The sequence below is a fragment of the Eriocheir sinensis genome, unplaced genomic scaffold (genome assembly GCF_024679095.1).
Source record: "Eriocheir sinensis breed Jianghai 21 unplaced genomic scaffold, ASM2467909v1 Scaffold1060, whole genome shotgun sequence".
In the NCBI taxonomy this organism is placed as follows: Eukaryota; Metazoa; Arthropoda; class Malacostraca; order Decapoda; family Varunidae; genus Eriocheir; species Eriocheir sinensis.
In genome coordinates this window covers 40,001-48,490 of record NW_026110364.1, presented here as the reverse complement: position 1 = coordinate 48,490, position 8,490 = coordinate 40,001, and the positions used below count along the sequence as shown (strand labels likewise).

Sequence of the window (8,490 nt, the reverse complement as noted above, 5' to 3'; positions counted from 1 at the left end):
TGCCTGTTGTACCCCCACCGTGATATCAAAATTCTTACCCACGAGAACCACAGTGAAGTAAAAACACAGCAACCTGGATGATCTAACAAGGTGGAAAGTCATAATTTTGTTAACTATCTCCCTCTGACGGCGCTGTGGTCAACTCAAGCCTACTAAGTTGCCAGAGGTTCCTTTCATACCCTGTTTTTGGTGCCAGTTGTTCAGCAGGTTAGGGAGAGGAGGGATGTGTTGCAGCAGAGTGGATCGCTTACTCAAGACTTGCAGGAGTTGGTGACTGGGTGTTACCTGGGCGTTACCGGCACCACTTATACCAATGTAAGTTATCTGGAGGGCCTGTTATTTATATTTTTGTGTGTGTGTGTGTGTGTGTGTGTGTGTGTGTGTGTGTGTGTGTGTGTGTGTGTGTGTGTGTGTGTGTGTGTGTGTGTGTGTGTGTGTATTTACCTATTTGCATTTACCTATTTGTAGTCTTCAGGGCCCGAGCTAACCTCTAATAGTCCCGTCTCCATATCTACATTCATCCAGCCAGTGTGTGTGTGTGTGTGTGTGTGTGTGTGTGTGTGTGTGTGTGTGTGTGTGTGTGTGTGTGTGTGTGTGTGTGTAATTCAGTCATGTTGGATAATATGTGGAAGCCTATAGAACCGAAGCTTAATGTGCATCGTAACAAGTTGTGACAGCCAGGGTAAATGCATCTTGTGTAGTACTTGATTAAGCTAACTATCGCACAGCCTTGGGACGTGACGCTGGTGGTGACTCGTGAGTTGTACCTATCACTCACCAACAGGACTCACCCATAAGTTCCGCGGGTTTCCTAATCTAACTAACTTCCTAATGATCTAACTACCTCAGCATTAGTTAGTCATGTTGGCAAAGTTGACGTGTAATACCGATTTGTACCGTGATTGTTGAATAGTGTGTTTACGTTTTTACAGTTTAATGAGGCTGGGTTGGGGAAACTTAGGCATCAGAATGCTAAAAACACTGAGATATCAAATTTCTTACCCACGAGAACCACAATGAAATAAAAACGTAGGAACTTGAACGATCTAACAAGGAAGAAAGTGATTATTTGTCAACCATCTCTCTGGCGTCGCAGTGGTCACCTGAGGCCTGCCTGTTGTACCCCCACCGTGATATCAAAATTCTCACCCACGAGAACCACAGTAAAGTAAAAACACAGCAACTTGGATGATCGGCTCCCAGGCTGACGAGAGGGCCACGGAGGGCAGAAACCTGAAAAACTACGCGACGCCATTCTGAACGAGGTGACGGTAGTTGAGTGCGTGAAAGGCTGTCGGGTGTTCAGGTATTTATATCGCTTCCTTTATGTACTTCCGTTATAGCTTGGACAGGTTTGGGATAGGTATTTGGAGTTATTTTTATTGGGAAGGTAAGTTGTTGACTGTAGTGATGCCTCGGTGCCGTATGTATAGAGCCAGTAGGCCTATCCTCAAACGCTTTCGCCTCTCACATCAGTTATTTCCAAAGGCCGAAAAGGAGGTCAATCGAGGCCTAATCAAAAAAGTCATCACTACCACCAAGGTCATAAAACTAATGCCCCTGGAAATGCTCCCCACAACTTCTACAAACGCCTTGTCAAAGGTGTGTGCCAAGGTTTCGGAATATGGACAGTGCGTGGCCTTGAGGCATAGTTAAGTGCGTGGAAGGCTGTTGGGTATTCAGGTATTTGTATCACCTCCTTTTTTTTTTTTTTTTACGTGTACGCCTATAGCGCCGGTAGGCTCTCTTGAGGGGCCTGGAGGGTAGTTGGCACCAGCCCGTCATGGCGCAGGCAAGTGTTTATAGTGGCGCCATCTTCTCTTGGCTCATGCTGCCTTCCGGAACTCCTTCGTGATTCACTTGGACGGTTTCCTCTAGAATCCGGGTTGATGGGTGGTCTTCAGGACAGCATGTGGGTAGTTTTAAGCCAATCGACGGTGACTGAAAAATCCGAGGTGGTAGCGTGGGGATTCGAACCCGCGTCGTCCATCACGCGGTGAATGTGGGCCCAGCACGCTACCACTCAGCCACCGCCTATCCCCGCCGCCTACTTACCGTTCTGGGTTCGACGGGTTTGGGAGAGATGTTTGGAGGTAGGTTTGTATGGAAGCTGCTTTTGTGTGGAAGGTTGTCAAGTGTTCAAGTATTCGTTTCTTCTTCAGAGTCGGTATTTTGGCGGAAAGATTATTTTCGTTCTACATTTGGATTGTCTCCTCTGCCTTAAAATGAATAAATATAACGTTCTGCTTTCCGCCCGTCGTTTGGGACTTCGTAGTGCAGTGGTTAGCACACTCGGCTCACAACCGAGAGAGCCCGGGTTCGATTCCCGGGAGGGGTGGAAAAATTTGGGCGGCTTTTCCGATACCTTACGCCCCTGTCCACCCAGCAATGAATGGGTACCAGATATTAATCGGGGGTTGTGTCCCGTCTCCTGGGATCTGTTCCCTTCTCCTATAATTCCTTCCCCTTCTGTCTCTCTCCGGCATATGACCACAGATCTTGCACCGACTAAACGAAACTTTCCAACTTTTTTCACGCCTCGCATCTCGCCTTACTCAGGGAAGGGAGAGCACGGGGGTCTGTTTGGGTGTCTATCCACATTATCAGTCACTTACAACACGCGAAAGTAACGAGGAAACATTTAGAACAGAGAACAAACATCTGTATATAGTGTCGTCAGGCTGTGTCCCGCCATATGGTTCTACTGCTGTTCACTGCAAGTTGTTTTCGCTCTCACACACGCCTCAAGGATGTCAGTTCGCTTAAGGGGCTATTACACTTGGCAAATTTTCCGTGGATCTTCAGTCAAACCACGATTTCCGCTAGCGTGGTTCTCATTTGTTTCTTGTTATTGCTGCTGATGATGATGGTGAGTAATACCGTCGTCCTTTGGTGAAATCTACCGTAGCTTTGAAAGATCGTGGACACGTCAGAAAACCACGGAAATGAGAACCACGCCAGCGGAAATCGTGGTTTGACTGAAGATCCACGGAAAATTTGCCCAGTGTAATAGCCCCTTAAGCGAACTGACATCCTTGAGGCGTGTGTGAGAGCGAAAACAACTTGCAGTGAACAGCAGTAGAACCATATGGCGGGACACAGCCTGACGACACTATATACAGATGTTTGCTCTCTGTTCTAAAGGTTTCTCTCGCCTCACAGAGATGAGAAAGCTGTCTATAAGCGTTATCAATCATAGGCTTGTGAAAGGAATGGAGAAACAGTTAAATCAAAGAGGAAATGCGTGTAGTATCGCCGCGCTGTCCGTCCTGCCCAAGGTCTCAATAAATTCATTTAGATCTTGGGCACACCCACGGCCGCAGGGGTGCTTCATTCAACACAATACAGGGAGATGGGGGACGCGCAGTCTAGTATGTAAGTCTGTGATTAATAGCCATGATCGGTTATGTTACGAATTCTTTCAATTTCAATCTGAAGAACCACACAACACTGGTCATTCGCCAAGTGGTTGATTTCAGGCTTCTTGTACTTCACACAATTTATGCATTTCTTCTCAGCCATGGTGCACTTCTTTGATTTATGATCGCCAGCGCATTTATAACATTTTGGGGCTTCTACATTGTTCTTAGCAGTTCTTTTGGCCTCAAGACGGCCGTATCTCTGACAATGATAATATATAATTGCATGGTATCTATCTCTCACTGTGTATATTCCCCATTCTAATTTTAAATTGTCGTGATTCTTGTAAATCAGCTCTCTCACAGTTGGGTCGCACCTCAAAACATAGTGCATCGTGCCGCCAGCTGCAGAAATACTAAAAATCAGCTCAATTTTATTCTCAACGCCCTGATTTGTGCGTAAGAACTCATTGCGGTCTAAGATGGTCTCTTTTATTTTTTCCTTGGTCTCCTCTTTGTGCACATTGCATATCATGATCTTTGGTTTCATTTCTCCAACACTCTTTATACTAATTTGCTCAACAGACTCCAATTTTTGAGCAGCCTCTTCCCTTGTGTTCTCATTGTCAAAGTTCATGACAATATTACCTCCATTTGTGAATCTTGAATCAGTTATTTCAATGCCATTCAACGCCTGGGAGACTTCATCCTTCACATATGTTGCCTTCTTTTCCTGGGTAGAAGCTTTCACAGCTAGGAGATTCTTCTTTACTTTCCTGCCTCTTCGCCACCTCAGCCAAACTGGATTCAGCGTGCTCGCACGAATCGTGTCAACAACTGATCCCAGCTCCTCATGCACCTTCTCAGCCTTTGATTTAACCTCATCTTTAAACACAAATTAGTCATGTACCGGATATCCGCATCCGCGGAACATCTGCATAATTTTTCAAATCCGCATCCGCAGTTCAGATGAATGAAACATCTGCATCCGCATCCACATCCGCAGTTCAGATGAATGAAACATCTGCATCCGCATCCACATCCGCAGTTCAGATGAATGAAACTTCTGCATCCGCATCCACATCCGCAGTTCAGATGAATGAAACATCTGCATCCGCATCCACATCCGCAGTTCAGATGAATGAAACATCTGCATCCGCATCCACATCCGCAGTTCAGATGAATGAAACATCTGCATCCGCATCCACATCCGCAGTTCAGATGAATGAAACATCTGCATCCGCATCCACATCCGCAGTTCAGATGAATGAAACATCTGCATCCGCATCCACATCCGCAGTTCAGATGAATGAAACATCTGCATCCGCATCCACATCCGCAGTTCAGATGAATGAAACATCTGCATCCGCATCCACATCCGCAGTTCAGATGAATGAAACATCTGCATCCGCATCCACATCCGCAGTTCAGATGAATGAAACATCTGCATCCGCATCCACATCCGCAGTTCAGATGAATGAAACATCTGCATCCGCATCCACATCCGCAGTTCAGATGAATGAAACATCTGCATCCGCATCCACATCCGCAGTTCAGATGAATGAAACATCTGCATCCGCATCCACATCCGCAGTTCAGATGAATGAAACACCTGCATCCGCATCCGCATTTGTGATAAAATAAATATCCGCATCCGCATCCGCACCCCACACAAACAGGATGTGGCGGATATATTTTATGCATTACAGATTCACAGACTCATAGTTCAGAGCACAGACTACAGAGTACAGAGCTTGCAAAGTTGAAGATAATTAATTAATGCATGTTTACTTAATTATCAACTGAAATTACACCTTGTATTAATTTCCTTCCAAATTTACACAACCTAATGTGTCAAGAGTTTTGCGGAAGGGCAGAAGGAGGGAGATAATTTTACATAGTGACTATGAAGTATGGAGATAATTTTACATAGGGACCATGTAGTATGTGTGTATCATGTAAATTTGTAAAAGTATGCATGTATGTACTGTGTAATAGTCACAACAAGTCAAAAGTTTAATGAAACGGGCTAAACGGAGGTACGAAGTAAACATTGCGGTAAATTGAGTCAGATCCTAAAAGTTTTTTTTAAATATTTAAACAACAAAAAAAGAGATTCGAAGTGGGATTGGGCCATTAACTGATAATTCGGGCAATATCGTGACAGATAGCCAACGCATAGCGAACACGTTGAATTCTTACTTCGCCCCGGTTTTTAATAGTAATTCTACCGATACTGCTGCTGTTCCTAAGCTGTCTTAACAAAATCCTGTTGCCTCCACCAAAACAACTAGGTCCTGTCCCTCCGATTTTCCTCTCCTCATGTTTGATTCATTTACTTTTTCCTGCAAAAATGATGGTCCCTCAAACTCCCCTTCACCAGCCCACCATCTCCGGCCTCACCTTGTCATCACACAGTTCTTTTACATCAATCTCTTCACAACATCCATTTGATCCAATAGTGTATAGCCCTGTTTATATTTTAATGTTAAACTTATTGTTGGGTGTCTGTTTCCAGTAATATCTATTTTTTTTCCTGCATCTTGGTACGTCTTCCATCAAGCTGTTCCACTTCTTCACACTGTCAGTTAACCCTTCATCCTTTCTTTCATGACATTTAAGTAATCCTCCTCCTGTTCTAATGCTGTGGCACTGAAATTGATATCTGATCTTGCATACTTTACCTGTCACCAGTAGCAGAAATATAATCTTTTGGGAAGGTTCTCCTACCAGATATTTTTCTGCTCTCCCCCAACAATTGAACAGATAGATGGAAATGGACAGTGAATAAAATAGACAAACTGTATAGATATAAATTAAGTGAAGAAAGCTTGCGGGGAGCCTGGCCACAGTTAACCAAATGCATATATTTGTTTGTATATTGGCTGCTCACCATTTTACAGGGCAAGACACTGCTGGGAATCTTAGCAACCATCAAGACTCACCACCCACAAGCACCAGCATTATCTCCAATACCAAGATACATCCATGTGTGAAAGGTTGTCATCACAGGAGGAGGAATCATCAACAGAAGAGGTTCAGTAATCAAAAGTGTCTTGTAGTTTATTTTTATTTAATAAGTAACATACAACAGTTCATACAAATAGCTAGGAATCATAGTAGACGAGAGTGGGACAGACAGAACGAAGCAGGACAATTTCAAGGGCAAACCAGTGGGTAGGAAGACCAGGGAGTGTGGTGAGGTGCAGAGCAAACGGATACGAGAGGGCGAGATTGACAAGGCAATACCAGGCCTCACAAATGGGTTAAAATGCATGACATGAACAGTTAAGGGCTTGAAAACCTTGAGGTAGTACAGGACAGGGTAGGCAGGCAGATTGTAGGTGCTAATAAAGAACAAAGTGGTAGAATCAGTTAGAAGAGGATTAATTTTCTCTCTCTCTCTCTCTCTCTCTCTCTCTCTCTCTCTCTCTCTCTCTCTCTCCACCCCGCCCAGCATGGCACACAGGACGCACCGGGCCTCGGCAAGTGTATCATTATGCAGATTAAACCAAACGGACGCGAGCATGTGATAGGAAAGAACTTGAGACGGAGATTAAACAGCGGCCGGGCATCCGCTACAAGGCAGTGCCCTCTTAGTTTGAGGAGCCCCGGAGGATGATGGGCAAAGAGAACGTGGAATGAAGACGAGGGTACGGAAACACGAACCGAGGAGGAGCAAAGCTTAATAATAATTATAGAATATATATAATAACAATAAAAATGATAATGATAATGGTAATGGAGTTAGGGATGTTTCATTAAGGTCTGAAAGGATTAATATGAGGCTGGCTTGATAAAAAGGAAGTGAGGGAAGGAGAGGGAAGAAATGGAGAAGAGGAAGAAAACGGGAGGTCGATGAGAGGGGTGAGTATAGGGTGGAGGAAGGAAAGAACAGAGAAGAATACGAAGGAGTGAATAGAAGAAAGAAGGAGAAGAGAGGGGAAAAAGAAGAATAGGAAGTAGGAAAGAGACGAAAGAAGAAGAGCTTGGAGAAATAGAAAAGAATGAGAAAAGAGAAATAAAGGGGATAGAAGAAAAATTAGGAATGTAGTGTTGTAACCCGCAATCCCGGGTCACACAGGGGCGACGACACACTGTTTGTATTAGTGACACTTGACTTAAAATTCTAGTACTTTAGGAGTATTTAAAGGAGTTCGTAAATGGGGTGATGAAACGGTGTCGCCTTTCTTATATGTATTTTATTCTACCTTAATACTACTTAATATTACAGAGGGTAAAAATATTGTTTAAACCAGCGACTGGCTTACTAGACTCAATGAGTCTTCAGGTTTTCTTTCACTATTGGTTACTGACGTTAACACTGGTATAATATTGAGTAAAAACTCACACAATAAAGTATCATAGAAATATAATCCTAAGTAAAACTAAGATAATAGAACACAATAGATATGTTAGATACGCTTTCCTCTATGGTACCACATTACTCCATACTCACAGTAGCAACGATGAATGTTCTACCCATGTTGTCTAGGGAAGGACAACTGAGTGTCCAGCAACGAACAGAGTGCTGGTTGATCTGAGGTCAAGCCTGGAGAAATGCTTCTTATATAGGCAGACATCGCGAGGGTAATACGTCAGGCGTGTGAGTCATACATCAAACTCACACCGAGCTCATACAATAATCTACCTAACCGACATGCTTAATTCACGCGGTGACGCAGCTTTGTTTTCATAACATTTTGTTCCGCGGTTGATCGTGTTTTAGCCGCGGTTGATTGTGTTTGGCTTAGAGAGATAAGCGGGTGCGTTAATGGGCAATTACAATTGTGTATAGGTTGGTAAATGAACAGTGGGGACAATCATGTGTTGGAGTCCGTGTTGTGTTTTAGCGGTCGATACCGCTGTTGTCATCGGAAAATATTGCCGGTGAAGATGATGATGACACGAGTGGTGTCGCGGCTCGCGGGGCACCACAGTAGGAAGGAATGTAGGAGGAAGAGAAAGAAGGAATTATAAAGCAAGTGGATGCTGCTGAGGCAAAGGGTAAGGTGAGTAGAGGGGGGAAGGAAAGGTGAAAAGGTTAGTGTGCGAAGGAACAAAAGAAGGGAAGTTCAAAGGAAATAAGGTAGGAATTATGTTGGATACGACTGAGGCACGATAGAGGGAG

The 8,490-nt window shown here is 44.1% G+C and overlaps 1 long non-coding RNA gene across 3 annotated transcripts in view; it reads left to right on the top strand.

Annotated features, from left to right (window-relative positions):
- Positions 1–212: 212 nt before the first annotated feature.
- Positions 213–8,490, top strand: part of LOC126989130 (uncharacterized) — a 14,152-nt gene continuing 5,874 nt past the window's right edge. Inside the window, exons 1-3 of one of the 3 annotated variants that reach the window (XR_007742900.1) lie at positions 213–315; positions 6,263–6,395; positions 6,829–7,402. This is a non-coding gene — a long non-coding RNA (uncharacterized LOC126989130). Of the gene's footprint in view, positions 316–6,262; positions 6,396–6,816; positions 7,403–8,490 lie in introns of those variants that run through there. The other 2 variants (XR_007742899.1, XR_007742898.1) reach the window with 2 other exon arrangements.